The 23,257-nt window shown below is 42.7% G+C and overlaps 1 pseudogene; it reads right to left on the bottom strand.

Annotated features, from left to right (window-relative positions):
* Positions 1-3,929: 3,929 nt before the first annotated feature.
* LOC120247753 lies at positions 3,930-4,056 on the bottom strand (annotated as a pseudogene).
* Positions 4,057-23,257: the final 19,201 nt, after the last annotated feature.

Here is a 23,257-nt window from a genome sequence, read left to right as displayed (position 1 = left end):
CAACTCAAAATGGATGAAAGACTCAGGGTACCCGGGTGGCTCAGTCAGTAGAGCATGTGACTCTGGATCTTGGGGGTCATGTCTGAGCCTCACATTGGGCATCGAGATTACTTAAAAAAAAAAAAAGAAAGAAAAGTAAAGAAATGGCTTAGAGAGTGGAAGGCACCTGGGTGGGTCAGTCGGTTGAGTGTCAAACTCTTGATTTCTATTCAGGTCATGATCTCGTGGTTCATGGGATCAAGCCCTGACTCAGGCTCCAAGCTGACAGTGTGGAGTGTGACAGAGTCTCTCTCTCTTCTTCTCTATCTGCCCCTCCCCTGCTCACATGCACTCTCTCTCAAAACAAATGAAAATTAAGAAAGAGAGAGAGAATGGAAGACTTGAAACTATAAAAGACAGTATAGGCAGTAAGCTCCTTGACACAGGTCTTAACAATGGTTTTTTGAATCTGACACCCAAAGCAAAATCAATGAAAGAGGAGCTACACCAGACCAAAAATCTTCCACACAGCAAAGGAAATAATCAACAAAATGAAAAGGCAACCTATTGAATAAGGGGAAAATATTTGCAAATAATATATTTGATGAGGGGTTAATTTCCAAAATATGCAAAGAACTCATACAACTCAACACCTAGCAATCTGATTTAAAAAATAGAGAGAGGACTAAATAGGCATTTTCCCAAAGAAAACATGCAGATGGACAACAGGTACATTAAAGTATGTTCACCCCCATAAATCATCAGGGAAATGCAAATCAAAATTACAATGAGATATCACCTCACACCTGGTAGAATGGCAGTTATCAAAAAGACAAGAAAGGGGCACCTGGGTGGCTCAGTCGGTTAAGAGTCCGACTTCAGGTCAGGTCATAATCTCACGGTTTGTGGGTTCGAGCCCTGCATCGGGCTCTATGCTGACAGCTAGCTCAGAGCCTGGAGCCTGCTTCAGGTTCTGTGTCTCCCTCTCTCTCTAACCCTCCCCTGCTCATGCTCTGTCTCTCTCTCTCAAAAATAAATAAAAATTAAAAAAAAAAAAAAGACAAGAAATACCATCTTGGAGAGGATGTCAAGAAAAGGAAGCCCTTGTACACTGTTGGAGGGAATGTAAAATGGTGCCATCACTATGAAAAACATAAAGATAAAACTGTATGATTCCACTTATATGAGGTATATAAATGGTCAGATTGGTAAGAGACAGAAAGCAGAATAGTGGTTGCCAGGGGCTGGAGGGAGGGGACAGGGGACTTGTTATTTAATGGAGTTTCAGTTTTGAAAGATGAAAAAATTCTGGAGATCTGTAGTACAACAAGGTGAATGTACTTGATACTAATGAGCTGTACCCTTAAAATAAAATGGTTAAGATGATAAATTCTTTGTGTTTTTTTACCATAATGAAAAATAACCCAGATACCTCATTTTTAATTTTTGATCCCTTGTGAACTAATTAATATCATACATGAACTACAATTAGTTCCTCTAGTGTCTCACACCCTTGATTTACATGCCCAGGTTGTTTGCAGTTTCGAGAATAGATGACGAATACAATCTAGTCACCACTGCAATGTACTCAGTGAAAGAAGTTCAGACATGTGTTAGCTTCACTCATTGTTTAGGGTTGGTAACTCTCTAGTATTAATATGAAATCTCAAATTTTGTATTATTTTAAAGATTTTATTTTTTTATTTTTTAAAAAAATATTTACTTATTTTTGAGAGAGAGAAAGAGAGACAGCATGAGTGGGAGAGGGGCAGAGAGAGAGGGGGACAGAGGATCTGAACTGGGCTCTGAGCTGACAGCAGAGAGCCTAATGTGGGGCTTGAATTCACGAATCTCAAGACCATGACCCAAGTCAAAGTCAGATGCTCAACTGACTAGCAACCCAGGTGCCCCTATAGATTTTATTTTTAAGTCGTCCCCATTCCCAGTGTCTGGCTAGAACTCACAACCTTGAGAGCAAGAGTTGCGTGCTCTACCGACTGAGCCAGCCAGGCGCCCCTCAAATTATGTGTTGTGTTTAAACAATCAAATACAGTGCAGAATTTCAAAATAATGAATTTCAGCAGTTTCAATTTAAAAAATGGTAATTTTCTTTTAGTTTTAAAGACTTTCACTTTAAATTATAGCATTGTCTTCAATTAGTGTTGCTCAGATGCATGCACATCCGGGCCGGTGGAAGCAGGTGGAAGATGGGTTGCCAACGTACAGAAATATTCCAGTGATTCGTAGTGTACATGAAAAACAGTGTTGATGTCCCGGCTTAAATAGGTAGAGCTTAGGGTGCGGGGGAACAGTGTTCTGAAAGGGCAGGAAGGAGACGAGACCACTGCACCCACATGTCCCTTCTTAAGTAAGAGTCACGTTGATTTCCTACACTTTCAGAGACTGTATTGTTTTACGTTATGGTTCAATAGCTGGAAATGCTTTTCTCTGGGGAGACTGGCTATATCTGAGTTATTGTATTGCTTTGCATGCATTTCTTCCCTATTTCTTTTATTGGTTAAGTAGAATTTGGTTAAGACAAAGAAACAGATTTCCTTGACAATTTATTTAAAAGGGAGTTGTGGAGGTCAGCTTCTGGTCAGGCTAGATCAGACATGTGTGTCAGTTAAAACCCATCAGGAAGCTAAGGATAAAACTGAACATAAATCAGCAGCTTGTCTGATGGCAAAAAATTACTCGACTCACAGTGAGGAGACTAGAATTTTCATTTCAAGTCAGTTACCAACCAACAAGACATTGGGGAAATCTTTTACGTTCCTTACGGCACATTGATTCACCTATAACATGGAGGGTGGGACTATATGATCTCTTAAGATCCTCTCCTGCTCTAAAATCTTATGATTTAATTAATCAGAGACCACTGGACCCCCCCGCCGCTGGCCCAATCACGTGTGCAGACTTCTGTGTAAGTCCCTGCAGTTTGGCTGCCCCCCCCACGACTCAAGTCACTTCCAACAGGAGTCGCCAACAGCCCTGTAACAAAGGCTCCTTCCCTCTCACCCTCACCGACACCCCCAGCGTGTAGTTTTCCGGCTTGCACTGCATATAAGGACACCAGGAGGTCAGGAGTTTCAGGCCCCACTGTTTACCCGCCAGTCCTCTGAGGGCAGAGTAATGCCTGAGGTTGCGATTCCGTGTAGTAGAGGGCAAAGAGCAGGAATGAGCAGATTCAGAATGTGGCTCCATCTTTAACCCGCTCTCAGACGTGTAAGATGAACACAGAGGACTGGGTCTGACACGTAGTAGAAATATAACCAACCACTTTCAAGTACAATATGAAAAAATGTTTTAATGTTTACTTATTTTTGAGACAGAGAGAGAGAGACAGAGCATGAGCAGGGGAAGGGCAAAGAGACAGGAAGGCACAGAATACGAAGCAGCTCCAGGCTCCGAGCTGTCAGCACAGAGCCTGATGCCGGGCTTGAACTCACGAACCACAAGATCAAGACCTGAGCTAAAGTCAGACACTTAACCGACTGAGCCACCAGGCACCCCAAGAGAGAAAATCTTAAGCAGCCCCCATGCCAGCATGGAGCCCATTGCGGAGCTCCATCCCATAACCAGGAGATCATGACCTGAACTGAAATCAAGAGTTGGACATTCAACCGAGTGAGCCGCCCAGGCGCCCCAGCGGATGTTTCTATTCCACAACATGATGTCAGAGCCAATAAAAGCTCCAAACCAAGCTCTCCAAACTGTATCCCACAAAACTGCTCTCACACAAATACAAGAAGCAGTTCCCCCACTACCCTCATGCCGAACACATATCACTTACACACGCTAAGTGCCAGAAATTGTTGTATGCGCTTTACTCATATCAAGTCATTGAATGCAGTCCTCTGGGCAACCTCACATGGCTGGTATGATTGATTCCCTTTCCATTACAGATGAGGACTCCGAGGCTTGGAGGGGCTAACTGCCCCCATGGTCACCCACCTAGCAAGTGGCTGAACCATGAGCAAATCCAGGCAGTGGGCCTCAGAGTCTCTGCTCTTCCACAGAAAATCTTTAGTAAAAGGTGAAAGATTTATACGATCTGAAGAGAAACCAGAGTATCAGAGTCTCTGCTCTTAATCACTACAGGATACTTCTTTTCATTCAAAAGTAAAAGTGGGAAGAATATCGCCAGGTAGAGATGTACGTAAAACCAAACAACGCACTGCACCCCTGGGCTGCAAAGTCAGTCCTGTGCACATCCTGAGCAACTTGCCTATGCGGCACTGGAGGAGGGTGGGTCACTGCCCAGATACAATCAGAACTGTTTACATAGAGTAGTAGCCGGCAGCCCACACTAAAGTTAGAAGCAGCTGACCAAATTCTTCCGAAAATGCCCATTGCCCGCTTGTGTAGGGGTTGGGGAGGGTGGCCGAGGGTGGTGTCCCATGTGTCACGCCAAAATCATTGTTAACAAGAGCCAAGGTTGGGGCACCAGGCTGGCTCAGTCGGTTAAGCGTCTGACTCTCGATTTTGGCTCAGGTCACGGTCTCGCGGTTCATGAGTGCAGAGCCTACTTGGGATTCTCTCTCCCTCTCTTTCTCTGTTCCTACCCCGCCCTTGCTCGTTCAAAATAAATAAATAAACTGAAAAACAAAAACAAAAACAAGAGCCAAGGTTGAGACCATGGGAAAGAGGGGAAGCATCACATTCGGAAGCCGAGGCGAGATGGGACAGCTCAGGGGTCCCACACAGCAAGTGCACGTCGGATCGTCTTCTGCAATACCACGTGCAGGGCCTGAAAGCCCCACGGGAGGGGGAGACAGGCATTCAGTTCAGGGTGCACGGGGACGGAGCCTTGCCACCTACCATGGGCAGCAGCACCAGCACCAGGGCTCCGCAAGCCTGTATGCTTTGTGACGAGAGGCCACACGTCCACATTTCCAGCTGCACCTGGAGAAGACAAGCTGAGGCCCCGGGGTGGGCTGGGGGCTACTGCAGCAGCGCCAGGGAAGGAGGCAGGCTCCCTCCACTGACTGCATGACCTACGTCGCATGGTCTGTGACAGCCATTGTCAAAAATGTCACTCCCTTTCTTCTTCCCAACAACTGTGTGAGTTTTTAGCATCCCAGTTTATAGTTGGAAAAAGTATCTTTCAAAGAGGGCAGGTAATTGGCCCAAATGTACAGAAGCAGCAAGTGCTGAAGCTACGGTTGAAAGCCAGCACTGCCGAATGCCACCTGCAGATGTTCTGTCGTGCCGTCCCGCGCGGGTGAGCCAGGGTGGAGGGGACCCGAAGTCCGCAGCGGACTTGGCAATTGTGGTGTTTTCTAACCTTCGTCACCGCTTGCCTTTTCCCACCTCACTCACCGTTGAACTGCTTCCCATTTTCACATCGTGAACACAACCAAAGGTCTCAAACGATCTTTGTACAGGAATCATAAGCAGATCTATTTTTTCGAGTTTGCTTAAGTCAACGCAAATGGTGTTGGAAGAATGAAGTCTGGGAGCAAAATTAAAATGACTGGAAATCTCGTGTTTGTAACGATCTGGATTGGACAGCAAACGTGTGGGAATTCGGCTTGAGTTTTATTCAGAGACTAAGGCTCTGAAAAGTGCCACGTCAGCATTTCCTGTCACTGCCATGTCACTCAACTCAGCCCTGACCTGCTGGGACTGACCCCCCACCCCGGGAGTGGAGATCATTCCCTCAGCCTCCTGTGGGGGGGGACAGTGCCCCACACCCCGCAGCTGCTCCTTGGGGGCTGAGCCACCCCCACATTCTCAGCAAGCGAATTCCAGCTTTGCCTTCACTCCGTGGCCAGCCACCCGGAGCCTCACTGGACTAAAGTCAAGATACGGTCTAAGGATACCGAGTATCTATAATTACTGCCTGTCCCTTTTACTTCCCCTTTTAAGCACTGTCCAAGAGACTAGTATATCTTTTGTAGTGAATTCAAAACTAAAGTATAACCTCTTGGAATTTCCCATTAGAGGCCGTTCAGTTTAATTATTTTTTAAGGTTTATTTATTTTTGAGAGAGAGAGAGGGAGAGGGAGAGAGAGACAGACAAAGCATGAGTGGGGGAGGGATGGCAGAGAAAGAGGGAGACACAGAATCCGAAGCAGGTTCCAGGGTCTGGGCTGTCAGCACAGAGCCCAATGTGGGGCTCGAACTCATGAACCACGATATCTTGACCTGAGCCAAAGTCGGCAGCTTAACCAACTGAGCCACCCAGGCGCCCCAAGGCAGTTCTGTTTATAAGGTTCTGATGACATTGGGGCCTTAGCAATGACAGGTCCTGTGCACGTGAAATTTGGAATGTGGACCAAGTTTTGGGGATTTTCTACTTTGCTCCCAGTACAAGACTAACTCAAGATGCACCTAAAATAGCCACCTTGGTTTTTTATTTATTTTCCCATATGTTCTAAAATGTATTGGACAGGGCCAATTTGTCATCACTCATTCATTCATTCACACACAGTTTCAACCAACACTTGTTGAGTGTTAGACTCAGGCATAAGCTGGGGCTTGGGACACAAGGGAAAAAACACACACCCCACTGTCTTGAAGAAAGAAAGACAAGAAATAACACTGGTTAAGTGTGAGTCAACTTTATTCGCTGAGATACAAAGACAGATGAGGTAACAAATAATTGAAATAGAATTAGAATAGAATATAATTTCGGAGAATGGAAACTCAAGATCCTACGGGCGCCTGGGAAGGGGAAATGAAGTGACCTTCAGATGGAGGCCCCCAGCTGGGCTCCTGCCAGTGTAGACAATTCGCTCTCTTTTCTAACTTTGCTCTTCCTCCTTGTGCCCTGGTACTGTTCTTTCCTCTGCTACACAGATGCCTCTCAGGTGTGAGGTGACTATTAGCACAGATGATAAACAATTGAGCTAACTCCTGAGTAGAGTCGCAGTTTACTCAGTGAGCCTTGTTTGGCCTGTTTATCTAAAATTTTATTTATTTCTTGAGTGGTTAATATACTTACATGATTCATGTTAGCAGGGGTTTGGAAGAAGTCGATTCTCACCCTGCGGGATGACTTTGGGGGGTCGAGGACGTCTGTGGAGGCGGCCACTGCGGATGTGGTGGACATAACGAGAGAAGCAGAACCAAAATGCGGGCCTGACGGTGGACGGCGTGGCCGTGATCTCGTGATGGAACGTGATCGGGTGAGGACCGCATCTCACGGCTGAGCAAAGAAGGGAATCTGCTCCTGGGAAGGTGCTGGAAAATTGTTGAAATGACGATGAAGGGTTTGGAATATTACACAAACTTAGTAGTTAAAGAAGGCACAGGGGTTGAAACGATGGACTCCAAGTTTGAAAGAAGTTCTACTATGGGTGAAATGCTCTCAAACAGCATCGCGTGCACAGAGAAATCGTTCATGAAAGGAAGAGTCAGTGGATGCAGCAAACTTGATTGTTGTCTTATTTCAAGAAATTGCCACAACACCCCAGCCTTCAGCACCCACCGCCCTGACCAGTCAGCAGCCATCGACATCGAGGCAGGACTCTCTGGCAGCAAAAAGATGTCAGCCTGCTGAAAGCTCAGATGATGATTAGCATTTCCTAGTGATACAGTTTTGTTTTTTTTTTCTAGGAGAGAGAGAGAGAGAGAGACAGCGTGAGCAGCAGAGGGTCAGAGAGAGAGGGAGTCACAGACTCTGAAACAGGCTCCAGGCTCTGAGCTGGCAGTCAGCACAGAGCCCGATGCGGGGCTCGAACCCACGAACTGCGCGGGGCTCGAACCCATGAACCGCGAGATCATGACCTAAGTGAAAGTCGGACGCTCAACTGACTAGGCCACCCAGGCGCCCCGTGATATAGTATTTTTAAGTTACGGTACAGGGTGCCTGGCTGGCTCAGTGGAAAGAATATGTGTTTCTTGATCTCGGGGTCGTGAGTTCAAGCTCCATGCTGGGTGTAGAGATTACTCAAATAATAAATTTAAAAATTAAATTAAATTAGGGGTGCCTGGGTGGCTCAGTTCTTTAAGTGTCTGGCTTTGGCTCAGGTTGTGATCTCAGTTTGTGGGTTTGACCCCTGCGTCGGGCTGTGTGCTGACAGCCCGGAGCCAGGAGTCTGCTTCAGATTCTGTGTCTCCCTCTCTCTCTGCCCTTCCCCTGCTCATATTCTGTCTCTCTCTCTCTCAAAAATAAATAAACATTAAAAAATTAAATTAATTTAAGATACGTTTATGTTTTTTTAGATATGATGATACAGCAGTTAAGACTACAGTAAACATAACTTGTATATGCCCTGAGAAACCAAAAAATAAATTAACTTGCTTTTTTGTGATATTCGCTTTTTTATAGTGGTCTGGAACTGAACCTGTAATATCTCTGAGGTATGGTTCTATATTTGCTGGTTCATCACTACTTCTTCCTTCAAAAGACTATACCCTTCACTGGGTCAGATTTTTTTTCTGGTTTATTGAACAACCTCAGCTGTACAGAGCCTGAAACACAGTAAATGTTCATTAATATTTATTGAATAGACGAACTAAGTTTTTGTTTTCTTTTTCTGTAAGAATTTTCATCTTAATGAATTCTTCACATAGTTATTAACCCTTTATGAATATGCCGTAAATATTTTCTTAGATTTGTCTTCTCTTCATGAATTTTCTTACACTATTTTGCATACTATATTATCGACTTTTCCAGCTTGTGATCATGGACATTTTCCCATATCTTTAAAAAATCCTTTGAAATCAGGGTTAGCAGTTGGTAGAAGCAGAATCTGCTACGTCTGGGCAAGTCCTGTGGCCTGGCAGAATGTACTAGATTATTTGTATGAGAGAGATGGTCTCTTCTGGGAAACAGGGAACCCTGGGTGTGCCTGGCTGGCTCAATCTGTAGAGCATGCAACTCTTGATCGTGAGTTTGAGCCCTATGTTGGGCATAGAGATGACTTAAGTAAATAAGGCTTCAAAACAAAACAAAACAAAACAAAACAAAACAAGGAATTCTGAGGAAAGGAGCCAGGTCCAAGCAGCTCGGCTTACTATTTCCCACCCATTCTAAGGCATGCTTTTTTTTTTTCTTTTCACATTTAACACTCTGGATCAGGATGTATGTTATAATTGACGGCATCTTCCAATTACAGTTGGCAGTGATTTTCCTCGTTTAATGGCACATAGAATAACAACGTGTCTCACAACTGGTAAGTCTGAGGTTTGGGGAGTTACAAAAGGAAGTCTGGTCACCTCAGGAGCGTGCGATTGACACCAGAGCTGCAATCCGTCCCTCCCAGCTGTCTCTAGCTAGTCTGCCTGGACTCATTTTTCATTCAGTGGAGAGCGAGAGATGTTAAAAGGTAAAAATGAAGGAAGTATTGCAAGTACGAGGGAATGACTGGTGCACGAGAGGGACTGGATTCCCTTATCCTGTGACATGACACTCCGGGGCAGGCCGCGCCTTGGCCTGGAACCTCCCTACACGGTGGCCTACTGGTGTTCAGGGGCATAGGTAGTGCATGGCCAAGCAGACCTGGTCTTGGGAGTGCTGGAGACCTTCTCTGGAAAGACTTGGGAGATTGTAAACGGTCCCAGGTTCCCACCAACGTCTTGTGGTCCCCTCGGTGAGTAGATCTCTCTCCCTCCCTGGGTCAGGAGCGCGGGGGGCGGGGGGTGTTGCTGACTTTGATTACAGTGTGGGAAAAAATGAAGAGATGGGTTAGAGCTCGAGGAGAATCAAATTCTCTTAAAATGTCTTCATTTGCAAAGAGATTTTTCAGGGCTTGAGGCGAGGTGGGGTGAGTCTCCTCAGACATGTAAGGGAGGCTGCCTCTGCTGGGAAGAAATAATCGGCGGGGGTTAGAAGCTCAGAACATTCACAACCATCCAAATGCACCCAAATGCCCTCATTACAGTGCCTGGGGTACCTCCCTTTTCCCATCAGGTCCTTCAAATTTGCAGATCATCTGGCAAGACTATGGATGTTATGTATGTTGTAATTCTGCAATCCACAGGTTTGACCTTTGGGTCTTTTGGGGCACAGTTTACTGGCCCTGCAGCCCTAAAAAACAGGAGCTTCTTTTAAAGAGCAGTTATTGACTCTGGTTCTCTGACTATGCCTTGATTGAAAATGATAAGGGGGCACCTGGGTGGCTTAGTTGGTTAAGCGTCCGACTTTCGCTTAGGTCATGATCTCACGGTTCGTGGGTTCGAGCCCCGCGTCGGGCTCTGTGTTGACTGCCAGCTCAGAGCCTGGAGCCTGTTTCAGAGTCTGTAACTCCCTCTCTCTCTGACCTTCCCCTGCTCACGCTGTCTCTCTCTCTCTCTCTCCTAGAAATAAATAAAACATTAAAAAAAATTTAAAAAAAAAAAGAAAATGATAAGCCCTAAGCATGAGGTTGGAAATTTTCTTTTTATCAGCATTCGACGCAGCCACTATGCTGGCCTCGTGAGCATCACCTTCATCGCTGCCACCCACAGATCTGGACTCAAGTTACCCTGTGGGCCGGTGTTCTGCACGTGCATGAGCCCTTTTCCACTGCCTTCCAACCCATTCATCTTGGACAATGAATCCCAGGCCCCCACCTTTGAGGGTCATTTTCTGAAGCCACCTCTGGCACCTAGTACTTCATCAGTCAATGTTCTATCGAAAAAACAGAAACCATTCCAGATATTTTTGGCAGAAAGGGATTTAATGTGTGGAATCAGACAGTGTCTGATGAAGTTCTAAAAGAACAGAAGTCAAGGGAATCAGGCATCAGTTTCCAAATTCATCACGCGAGCCGTGGGGCAGAGACTTAGGAATCTGTTGCGATCTGTTTCCTGATCGAGAACCTCCACCAACGGTCAGACACCTGGCAGCCAGGGGGCCTCACAAAGGAGCCTGGTGACCGTGCAGAGCCGTGGCTCTTCCAACAGGCCTCTGCTTCTGTGCCTTTCGCTTTTCAAATGATGTGCGAGTGCCTGTCGTGGGCAGAAGGTAAACTCTGGAACCCCGAAGGCAAGGGTTTGGGGGAATCATGGCTCCTTCCATGGAAGGCGGTAGTGATGAAGGAGGGTTGAAGATAAAAAATGAGGGAGAGAAAGCCTCGCTATGTCTAGTACACCCCCCCCATTCCTTTTTTATAATCAGGAATTCAGCTGTCTTAATTAGACTCCCTTCCTGCGGAAAGCTCCTGCCCTGCCCACGACCAGTGTTTCTCAATGACTGGCCCATAAGCCAACTGCATCAGGCCAACCAGAGAGTTCCCTGGGCCCCACCCCAAATCTTCTCTCTGGAGGTGAACTTTCCAGAACACTAAGTACATTTATTTACTACTAACACGAGAGGTGGTCCATATTGCCCTCCGAGAGGCTTTTCTTTTCTTCCTAGCCGTGACATTAGCTAACTTGTAGAAAGCCCACAGAACGCACTGACCACGTGTGTGTCCAGGGCCCAAGAGTGGGCCCTGGCTCTGCCCAGAGGGCAGCTTGTGTTGTCAGAAGCAGGTGGGGACGTTCCACCCGCTGGAGGCAGCTGAGATCAGCCCAGCCTCCTGGTAAGCCTCAGTTCATGTGTCCAAATACAAAACAGGAAGTTCCCTTTGTCCTGAAGAATGACAAGTAGGCCACTGTAGGGTTCCATGTAGTCCCTAATCATCCGCAATCCATACTCTCAGTAGAAATTACACATTTACAGTTCCGTACCTTTATACCTTGGCAGAGAATAAAATTATGCTGAGTTACAAATAAGATGGATATTAAAATTCTAAAGATGATGGATATGAAGACAAATATTTCATTATGATTGCTCAAGACTTAACTATCTTTTCTTTTTAAGTACAGGCAATTAAAAAATTAATTTTGTAAAGAACAACAATAAAAAACAGAGGCAAGTTATCTTGCCTACCAAAATAGTTAGGGCAAAAACTAGATCAGGTACTGTCTTAAAAATTCTTTGAACTTAGGGGCACCTGGGTGGCTCAGTCAGTTAAGTGTCCGACTTCAGCTTGGGTCATGATCTCACGGTTCGTAAGTTTGAGCCCTGCATCAGGCTCTGTGCTGACAGCTCAGAGCCTGGACTTGCTTCAGATTGTGTGTTTCCCTCTCTCTCTGCCCCTCTCCCACTTGCACTCTGTCTCTCTCTCAAAAATTAATAAACATTAAAAAAATTTAAAAATCTTTGGACTTAGAACTGTATACATAATAAAGGAGGTGTCCGAGCCATTGGTAACTGTGCACAGAAATTCCGCAGCCTCTTGAATTTCAAAGCTCATGCTTTTTCTTTGTTTGTTTGTTTCCCAAGTGGCTCTAATGTGTAGCCAAGATTAGAAGCTTCCGGTTTAGAATACCACCGAAATGTAACACACCAGTCACCATTGTTGAGATGATATGGACGTCTCAATTGTTTTCACAGCACGTCTCCTCTATTACAACACTGCCAAAAACATTCCGCTATTTCCTGTCCCTCAACGGTATGGCCCTGGACGCACGCCAGGGAAAGTTGTCTTCACCTAGCCGGTAGCTGCCTCCCTGGTTGCCTCCTTACAGAAGCCTGGGATCATGGCTGATCCTTGCTCCTGAAAGGCGGTGACTCTGCCTTGGCAAAACCACGTGTGCCCACTAGCTACTGTCTTCTCTCTTGGGCAGCCATTTTGAAATTCTGACAAGCCTACCCGTTTGCTCTTTCTCTCTTTTCCTTGCTCAGAACTTAGTATTTTGATAGAAACTGATTAAAATATAGATTCTCAGGAACTCGAAATGTTTGCCAAGAATGTGAGTCACAAGCCAGAGGAGGAGGATTTTCAGCAGTAAAAAAAAATGTGCTTTCATGCGACTTCCTTTACCAGAAAGCGTTACCATTGCAGTAGGTAAGCAAATGCTTCTATTTTGAGTAAGTCACGCCTCAGTTCCGAACCACCTACTATTTGAAAACATGTCGTCACATTTAGTCTTGGAACAAGATGACGTCATAACCATCAGTGTGATATTTGTGATGCGGGAAGGAACAAGAACCCCCAAAGCTATTTTCCTTCTTGTTTAGAACAAAAAATACCGACTGGATAAATGGCTCAGGCGGCCAGTGAGCAACCGCTGGCTTAGTGCGGTTGTTGCTGCCCTTACAGTGCCCCAGGGGCGCACTGAGTGCAGACACTGCATTTTTGGCAGTCTTGTGTTTGAAGAGTCTTTTCTATATTTCTCTCCATCAAAGGCTCCCAGGATCCATTAGCGGCTCTACCCTGGACGCCGGTCTGGGCCTGCAGGTGGTGTGGACGCCGCACCAGCTCTGGGACATGGTCCTGCGTCTTCTGCCCACTGCCCGCCTCACTGGGCAGTTGCCCATTTTCCAGACCTGACTCATCAGGCTTCTTGGTGGTCCTGTGAGTTTTCCAGCTTCTTTTCGGTCAATTCCTTTTCTTAAATTGGCCGGAGTCTTTTCTGACTCGCCTAAGACTCCCAACCACTACAGTTTCCTATTCCAATTAAAATAAGATTCAAACTTCCGCCGTGGCGTCCAGCAAGCGACGTGGTTCCCTGCCCACCTCCTCAGCCTCATCTGATTCCTTTTTCTGCTCTGTCCTCCCTACCCCCGCCGCCCTGGCTTCTTTTCGGTGGCCAGTAACACCGCGTGAGGCACCTCGGCCCCGTCCCACAGCTCACCTGCCTGCAACTCTTGTTTTCCAGATCTGCTCACTTTGCCTCAAATCAGTAGCGTTTCAGAGCACATCGCCCCATGTGTTTTTCTGTGAAGGCACCATGATCTGAAGTTCCGTGTGTGTGCGCGCGTGTGCGTGTACTTGTGGTGTGTTTTTTTGGTTACTCATTTATTTTCTGTTTGCTCTACTGTAAGGTCCCTGGGGACAGGGAATTCGTCCTTCTTCACTCCTTTATGCTCAGCACCTATGACAGTAGTAGGTATGTCATGGGGGAAGTGTTTGGTAAACAGTTGTTTATATAAGTCAGTTTCTAGTGTCACAGCACTTTTCTTTCATCTTCACAATAATCTCGTCAGGTATATGTGTGCCTTAGCATCTCCATTTCTCAGGGAGGCCATGAGGCTTGCCTTCAGTCGGCAACTAAAAAGGGGAAGAACCTGGCTCATATTAGTTTTGATTTCATTACTTTTAATACCCTTATGGAAAAAATCTGATATTCTTTACACCATACCATACTTTATAAACATTTTTTAAAAAGCCTAGTAAAAAGATATTACTCTTTCCCTCAAAATAGAAACTTCTTAGCAAAATACCTAAGCACCAGATCCACTCTTCACAATGTCTATAAAAACAATGCCAATTGTTTGAGCCATATGTTTTGGGACCCGCCCATTCATTAGATTAAAATAACAGCAGCAGATATGGAAAGAAGGAAAGTGATTTGAAAATGAAGGGAAGGACCAGCATGGCTCTCTGATAGGTTGGATACAGAAAAGGAAAGACAGGCATCCAGACTATACTAACTTGGTCGCCTGTTTCTTGACAGTAATTTGGGACAGTTCTCTGGTCAGAGCCTGGCCTACTCCCGATCTTCGCTTGTTTGTTCGTGCCAGTAGATAAATTCTGAAGACCATCAAAACTCTCTGCTCTGCCTTTGTGATCCTAATATTTGTAGTGTAGGAGAGATCTTATATCAAATATTTTATTGGTAAAACAGATAAATGGAGGTTTTATATTGAAGCAAAGGAATATTTTTCCCTGACAACTTCAGATTTTAATGGCTCTGGTAGTATTGACCTAATTTTTAAACTGAGTGTCATTTAATAAAATGCAGATACTGAGGTGCCTGGGTGGCCCAGTTGGTTGAGTGGCCAGCTTCGACTCAGGTCATGATCTCGTGGTTCATGGGTTCAAGCCCCACATCGGGCTCTGTGATGACAGCTCAGAGCCTGGGGCCTGCTTCGGATTCTGTGTTTCCCTCTCTCTCTGCCCCTCCCCTGCTCATGCTCTGTCTCTCTCTGTTTCTCAAAAACGAATAGACATTTAAAAAATTTAAAAAAAATAAAATGCATATACTGGCATTATGATTATATAGGATAGAAAATAAATTCTGAGCTACTTACAAAATTTTTTAAATACAATAAAACCTTGGTTTGCCAATGAAACATGTTTGTGATCCAAAGCACTTGTATATCAAAGCGAATTTCCCCATAAGAAATAATGGAAACTCAGAGGATTCGTTCCACAACCCAAAATATTCATATAAAAATAATTATAATACTGTAATGTAATACAAAATAATAAAGTACGAAATATAAAGAAAAATAAACAAATTGACCTGCATTTACCTTTGAAAACCTTCGTGGCTGGTGTGAAGGAGACAAGAGAGAGGTGGGTTATTGTGAAGGACGACTTTCACCATCACTAACAGAATCACTGCAATCTATTGGCTCAATGGAATCTTTCTCCTTTCCTACAACCTAACAGGAAACCTATCCAATATCACTTGCTTTTCCTCCTTTGGAGGTTTTCGCGGGAATGTGACACTGCATTGTTGTGAAACAGATTTACCGCTCGCACTGCTACAGCTTTATTCAGGTGGTGCTTGTCTACAAAATTTTGCACTATTTCCCACATTTTACACATCTCCCTAATCTCATTTGAAGTGAAGGATTCCTCTGCCGCTTCCCCTTCTCCTCTGCAGATGAGATTCAGATGTAGACTTCCTGTAAAATCTTGCAATTTCATACAAATCAAAACCACACCTGTCAGAATGGCTGAAATGAACAGCTCAGGCAACAGCAGATGTTGGCGAGGATGTGGAGAAAGAGGAATCCTTTTAAACTGCCGGTGGGAATGCAAACTGACGCAGCCACTCTAGAAAACAGTGTGGAGGCTCCTCAAAAAATTAAAAATAGAACTACCCTAGGCCCAACAATTGCCCAGTATTTATCCAAAGGATACAAAAATACTGATTTGAAGTGGCACATGCCAATGTTTATAGCAGCACTATTGACAATAACCAAAGTATGGAAGGAGCCCGACATTTGGATAAATAGATAAAGAAGATGTGACATGCATATATACAATGGAATATTACTTGGCAATAAAAAATAATGAAATCTTGCTATCTGCAACAACGTGGATGGAACTAGAGTGTATTTGCTAAGCAAAATAAGTCAGAGAAAGACAAATATATATGATTTTGCTCACATGTGGAATCTAAGAAACAAAAGAGATGAACATAAGGGAAGAGAAGCAAAAATAAGAAAAAAACAGAGAGGAAGACAAACCATAAGAGACTCTTAAATGCAGAGAACAAACCGAGGGTTGCTGGCGGGTGTTGGGTGGGGGAATGGACTAAATAGGCAATAGACATCAAGGAGGGCGCTTGTTGGGATGAGCACTGGGTATTACACGTAAGTGAAGAATCACTAAATGTTATTCATGAAATCATTATTACACTATATGTTAACTAACTTGGATTTAAATTTAAAATTAATTAATTAATTAAGTTTTTAAAATTGAAATTTTAAAAAATCTTGCAATTTTAGCCACTCACGTACCTCATTTGTACTTCTTAATGATTTCCTTCTTAACTTCCGCCATCATCGTCTCCTTCTTCCTGCCTTTCTTTTCAACCTTTGTCTGCATGGGGGCCATTGTATATGCTCGCATAGATGTTGACTATAGTACAGTATTATTAATATGCTGTATTTAATGTAACTGGCAATAAGGCGGCAGAGGAAAGGGTCTGTATCTGCAGGCAGCCTGACCTAGAAGGAAGCAAAGCCTTCCTGAGCTCAGTCTTGTATGGAAAAGCAAAGGACTGTCCATAGGTGCTTTGAAGTGACAAAAATACACCAGTGCCAGTCGTGGGCACCTTCCAATGTTCTTAAAGATCACTGATTTCTGCCAAACACCGATGCCTGAGACCTAACATCCGAGCATGGGAGACGTCAGCAGGGGAGCGAGAGAGAACCAGTGGCTCAGTTGTGGTTATGTGATGTTCGGCGTCAGGTACTTCTCATATTGCAAGATATCGCTTAAGTATCAAGTTAAAGTTTATTAGATATGTTTGTTCACCTTGTGAAACACTCGCAGAGCAAGTTACTCGCAATCTAAGGTTTTACTGTACATGTAAATCATAGTAAACGTGCATAATTTTCTTACTGTACAGCTCCTGTCTGAAAACCAAAAGTGGAATTGTGATAAGTCCTAGGAGTTAAATTTCACAATTATTTAATGAAATCCATAATACAAATTATACTTCATGAAATATTTAGTAATTTGTGTCAGCCCGTGTGCTGGTGAATAACCTGAATAATGTTTATGATTTCATACCCCTTATAAGACTGAAACTGCTTGTAAAGATCTAAAACAAGGAGTTTCTATTTCATTACTTTTTATAGGCTTCATACAAAAATTTCTTAAGAGACTTTTGCCCTTGGGGCACCCGGCTGCCTCTGTCAGTAGGGCATGTGACTCCTGATCTCTGGTTGTGAGTTTGAGCCCCATGTTGGGTGTAGAGATTATGTATAACTAAAATCTTAAAAGAAAAGTAATGTTTTTTTGTCCAAAATGAAATGACTTTAAGGAATTATTCCATTGTAACTTGTAATATTTCATTTGGTAGAAGAAAATTGTATTTACTGAGGAAAATAATATAATGATCAAACCTATGTGATTTAACACTAAAAATGAGAAACACAATATCTATATATTTATTTTTTCATTCATTCCTTTTTAAATTTTAATTTCAATATAGTTAGCATACAGTGTTATATCAGTTTCAGGCATACAGTATAGTGATTAAACAATTCTACACATTTACTCAGTGCTCATCATGATAAGTGTGCTCTTAATTCCCTTCACCTATTTCATCCATCCTTACACCCACCTCCCCTCTGGTAACCATCAGTTTGTTCTTCATAGTTAAGACTCTGTTATTTTCTTTGTCTCTTTTTTTTCTTTGTTCATTTGGTTTTTTTCTTACACTCCACATATGAGTGAAATCATATGGTTCTGATCTTTCTCTGATAGACTTATCTCCATTTAGCATTATACTCATTAGATCCACCCATGTTGTTGCAAATGGCAAGATTTCACTCTTAATGGCTGAGTAATATTCCATTGTGTATATTTATCACTTCTTTACCCATTCATCTATCAATGGACACTTGGGTTGCTTCCTAAGTTGGCTATTGTAAATAATATGCTGCAGTAAACATAGAGGTGCATATATGTTTTTGAATTAGCATTTTTGTATCATTGGGGTAGATATCTAGTAGTGGAATTACTGGATCATATGGTAATTCTAGTTTTAATTCTTTGAGGAACCTCCACACTATTTTCCTCAGTGGCCACACCAGTTGGCCTTCCCATCAGCAGTACAAGAGGGACCCCTTTCTCCACATCCTCACCAATACTTGTTTTTTGTGTTTTTGAATTTAGTCATTCTGACAGCTGTGAAGTGATATTTTCATATGTGATATCACTCATATGTTGAACTTGAGAAAGTTAACAGAAGACCATGGGGGAAGGAAAGGGAGAAAATAGTTTCAAACAGAGAGGGAGGCAAACCTGTAAGAGACTCTTAAATACAGAGAACAAACTGAGGGTGGATGGGGAGTGGGGGAGAGGGGAAAGTGGGTGATGAGCAACGAGGAAGGCACTTGTTGGGATTAGGGCTGGGTGTTGTACGTAAGCGATGAATCCTGGGAATCTACTCCCAAAGTCAAGAGCACACTGTGTACACTGCATGTTAGCTAACCTGACAATAAATTATATTAAAAAAAAAAGAAACAAACAAACAAACAAACAATTAGTGACTGGGGTGCAGGGGCATCTCAGTTGGTTAAGCATCAGACCCTTGGTTTCAGCTTAGGTCATGATCTCAGTTTGTGAGTTCAGGTCCTGTGTTGTCGGCGTGGAGCCTGCTTGGGATTCTCTCTCTCCCTCTCTGCCCCTTCCCCACTCACTCTCTCTGTCTCTTTCTCAAAATAAATAAATAAACGTAAAAAAAAAGGAAACACTTCATGATCAATTATACCATTTCATACAAATAGCCCACACCAATTTGTAGGCCATTTAAAAAACTCTTTTATTTATTTTGAGATACAGAGAGAGACAGAGTGTGAACAGGGGAGGGGCAGAGAGAGGAGACACAGAATCTGAAATAGGCTCCAGGCTCTGAGCCTGATGTGGGGCTCAGACTCATGAGCCACGAGATCATGACCTGAGCCAAAGTCAGACACTTAACCGACTGAGCCACCCGGGCACCCTGACCATTTTTTATCAAACTTACTATTAGTGAAATTATCAGGGTAAGATCTAGACATCACACATTAGAATGGTGAAAATGGAAAAAAATATTATGATATGAAAATTATCAGATACACACAATGATGAAAATATAAATGAGAATAAAACTTCAAGGGAATAATGTAAATACTTTTTATCCAATGATGAGACTCATGATTTTGAAAATATTTAGTATATTTTTAATAGACTATTTTTTGGAGCAGTTCTAGGTTCACTGCAAAGTTGAGCAGAAAATACAAAGTTTCCACATATGTCCTGCTCCCACCTATGCACCAGGACCTCCACTGTCAACATCCCCACCAGACTGGTCCATTTGTTACAACTGACGAATCTACATTGACATAATATTATCACCCAAATTCTGTACTTTACGTTAAGGTTCACTCTTGGGTGTTGTACATTCTATGGGTTCAGACAAATGTGTCATGGAATGTATCTACCATTATGGCATCATACAGAACAGTTTCACTGGCCTAAATATCCCTTGTGATCTGCCTATTCCTCACTTCCTCCTCCCAATCCTTGGCAACCATTGACGTTTCTCTGTCTCCATAGTTTTGCATTTTCTAGAATTTCATATGGATGATTTAATATAATATGGAGTTTTTCAAATTGTTTCACTTTCTAATGCACATTTAAGTTTCCTCCTTAGCTTTTTCATGGCTTGATAGCTCTTTTTTTTTTTTTTTTTTTTTTTAGCAGAATTGTCTGGATTTACCCATTCTTCTACTGAAGGACACCATGAGAACCATTCCAAGCTTTGGCAATTATGAATAAAACCGCTATCAATATTCATGTGTATGTTTTTGTGTGGACATAAGTTTAAACTCCTTTGACTAAATACCTGTGAGTATGATTGCTACATCTTATGGAAAGAATATCTTTCATTTTGTAAGAAGCTTCCAAACTATGTTTCAAAGGGGCCGGACCGTTTTGCATTCCCACCAGCAGTGAATGGGAGTTCTTGTTGTTCCACATCCTCACCAGCATTTGGTGTTGTCAGTATTTTGGATTTATCTACATAGTCAATTTTGTCATCTACAAACTCAAAAAGTTCTGTTTCTTCCTTCCCAATCTGTATTTCTACAATTTCCTTTTCTTGTCTTATTACATTAGCTAGGACTTCCAGTATGAAATTGAATAAGAGTCGTGAAAGGGGACAAACTTAACTTATTTTTGATCTTAGTAAGCAAGCTTTGAGTTTTTCATCATTAAGTATGATATTAGCTGTAGGTTTTTTATAGATGTTCTTTATCAAATTTAGAATTTCCCCTTTACTGTAGTTTGCTAAGTGTTTTATCATAAATGGGTATTAGCTTTTGACAAAAGCTTTTATTGGATCTATTGATATGATCATATAATACTTCTTTAGCCTGTTGATGTGATGGCTTACATTAGTTTTCAAATGTTAAACCAGCCTTGCTTGCCTGGAATAATCCCCACTTGGTCATAGTGTATAACTCTTTTTAACATTGTTGGATTTGATTTGCTAATACTTGTTGAGGATTTTTATACCTATGTACATGAGAAATATCAGTTGGTAGTTTTCTGTTCTTGTAATGCCTTTATCTGGTTGGGGTATTAGGGTAATGCTGACCTCAGAGAGTGAGCTGAGAAATATTCTATTTTTTTTTTATGAATTATAAATGTTTTTTAAGTATAATTTATTGTCAGACTGGCTTACATACAACACTCAGTGCTCATCCCAACAAGTACCCTCCTTGGTGCCCATCACCCATTTTCCCCTCTCCCCTTATCCCGCCCCGCCCCGATCCACCATCAGTTTGCTCTTTGTATTTAATAGTCTCTTGCGATTTGCCTCCCTCCCTCTCTGTAACTATTTTTTCCCCTTCCCTTCCCCCATGGTCTTCTGTTAAGTTTCTCAAGATCCACATATGAATGAAAACATATGATATCTTCCCTTTTCTGACTGACTTATTTCACTCAGCATAATACCTTCCAGTTCCATCCATGTTGCTGCATATGGCCTGATTTCATTCTTTCTCATTGCCAAATAGTATTCCATTGTATATACAAAACCACATCGTCTTTATCCATTCATCAGTTGATGGACATTTAGGCTGTTTCCATAATTTGGCTATTGTTGAGAGTGCTGCTATAAACATTGGGGTACATGTGCCTCAATGCATCAGCACTCTTGTATCCCTTGGGTAAATTCCTAGCAGTGCTAAGAAGTATTCTTTCTGCTTCTACTTTCTGGAAGATACTGTAGAGAATTCATATAATTTCTACCTTAAACATTTGGTAGAATTCACCAGTGAACCCATGTGGGCTTGGTGCTTCTCTTTCAGGTGGTTGTTAATTATTGAGTCTACTCCTTTAATAGATATCGGTGTATTAAGAAAATCTCTCTCTTCTTGTGTGGCTTTTGCTGGAAATTTACTTTTAAAAATAGTACTTTTAACTTCTAAAAGCAAGTATATGCTGATTATGAAAAATGAGTAAAATACAAGAGAGTAGAGTGTCTTAGCTGCAACTCCGACCCAGAAGTGAAGTCTATTTCTCTATTTCCTTCATTCTTGGCCTGATCTTGTGACTCACTTTGACCAAGAGAATGTGGCAAAAGTAAAGTTGTGTAGCTAATGAGCCAAGTCTTCAAGATGCTCTACTCTATTGGAATCTTGAGACTCTGATGTGAAGAAGCCTGAATTATCCTAGTAAAGACACATGACCCAGTACTATTACCTACATGGGAGACGAAGTCCTTTAGACCATCTTAACCCCCTAGCTGAGAGATCAGATAACTACAGTTGCATGTGGGAAGCCAGATGAAACAAGAAAAACTGCCCAGCTGAGCCTGGCCCAAATCAAATGGCTGTTGTCCTAAGCTTCTATGTTTTCAGGTGGTTGTTACATAGCATTGAAAAGATCATTGATACAGTGATCAATAAATATGAACTGATATAATTATTACCATATAAATCTTAAAGATGAGGAATTGACACTGAGATAGTTACTTAAGCACTTTAAAATGTCTTTCATCATTTTTTTTTTAGTTTCTTTATTTTGAGAGAGAGAGAGAGAGAGAGAGGGAGGGAGGGAGAGAGAGCACAAGCGAGGGAGGGGTACAGAGAAGGAGAGACAGAATCCCAAGCAGGCTCTGCACCATCAGCACAGAGCCCAATATAGGACTTAAATTCACAAACAAACCTTGAGATCATGACCTGAGTCTAGATCAAGAGCCAGTAGCTCAACCAACTGTACCACCGAGGCGCCCCTGTCTTTAATCATTTAATACATATTTTAGTGTCGGGTATATATAAAGGACTGCCTTAAATTTTAATTATGGTATTATGGTATTGATACCATGAAGACGTCTATCACATGCATTTCCTAATCTCAAAGAACTGATACGTTATTGGAGATCTTTCTTCATGCGCAACCTTAGAATCAAGGCCAGAAGAGTTACCCAAGTCTCCCAAAGTACCACTCCTTTTAGATTTGATATTTAAGTACCTAAACCAAATACCTTCCATAGCTTCCCATCCCCCCCCCCCCGCAGTTGAATAATGCTGTCAGTATTTTGCACCGATTAAAGATGAGTCCATATGTGGGGCACCTGGCTGGCTCGGTCAGATAAGCATCTGACTCTTGATTTTGGCTTAGGGCATGATTTTGTGGTTCGTGAGATCAAGTACTGCCTTGGGCTTTGTGCTGACAGTGCTTGGGATTTTCTCTCCGTCTCTGTCTGCCCCTCCTCTGCTCACACTCTCAAAATAAATAAACTTAAAAAAAGATTAGCACATATCTATTTGAATGTACATGATAATGAGTTGGCAAAGACTTATGATTAAGTAATCATGACAGCAATGCTATTTTCTTCACAAGATTTTCATGGAATCAGCTACCCTTTGGCAATAGAAGGAATTGACAGGGAATTAGCCTCTTAATTTGCCCCACTTTCCTCTCTGCAGAAGAAGATGCAGTCTACATAATGATGATTATAATGGCTCACATTTGTTGAGCGTTTAGTTTATAGCAGACACTGTGCCAACTATTTTAGATGCATTTAATCCTCATTAAGGGGCTGTCTGGTATTTTATTATCCTAATTTATGGATCAGGAATCTCTGACTCAGAACAGTTAAGTGATTCGAG

The sequence above is a fragment of the Hyaena hyaena genome, unplaced genomic scaffold, assembly GCF_003009895.1.
Source record: "Hyaena hyaena isolate Hyena2069 unplaced genomic scaffold, ASM300989v1 scaffold_11, whole genome shotgun sequence".
In the NCBI taxonomy this organism is placed as follows: Eukaryota; Metazoa; Chordata; class Mammalia; order Carnivora; family Hyaenidae; genus Hyaena; species Hyaena hyaena.
The sequence above is the reverse complement of the archived record's forward strand: the minus strand, read 5'-3'. Positions and strand labels throughout refer to the sequence as shown.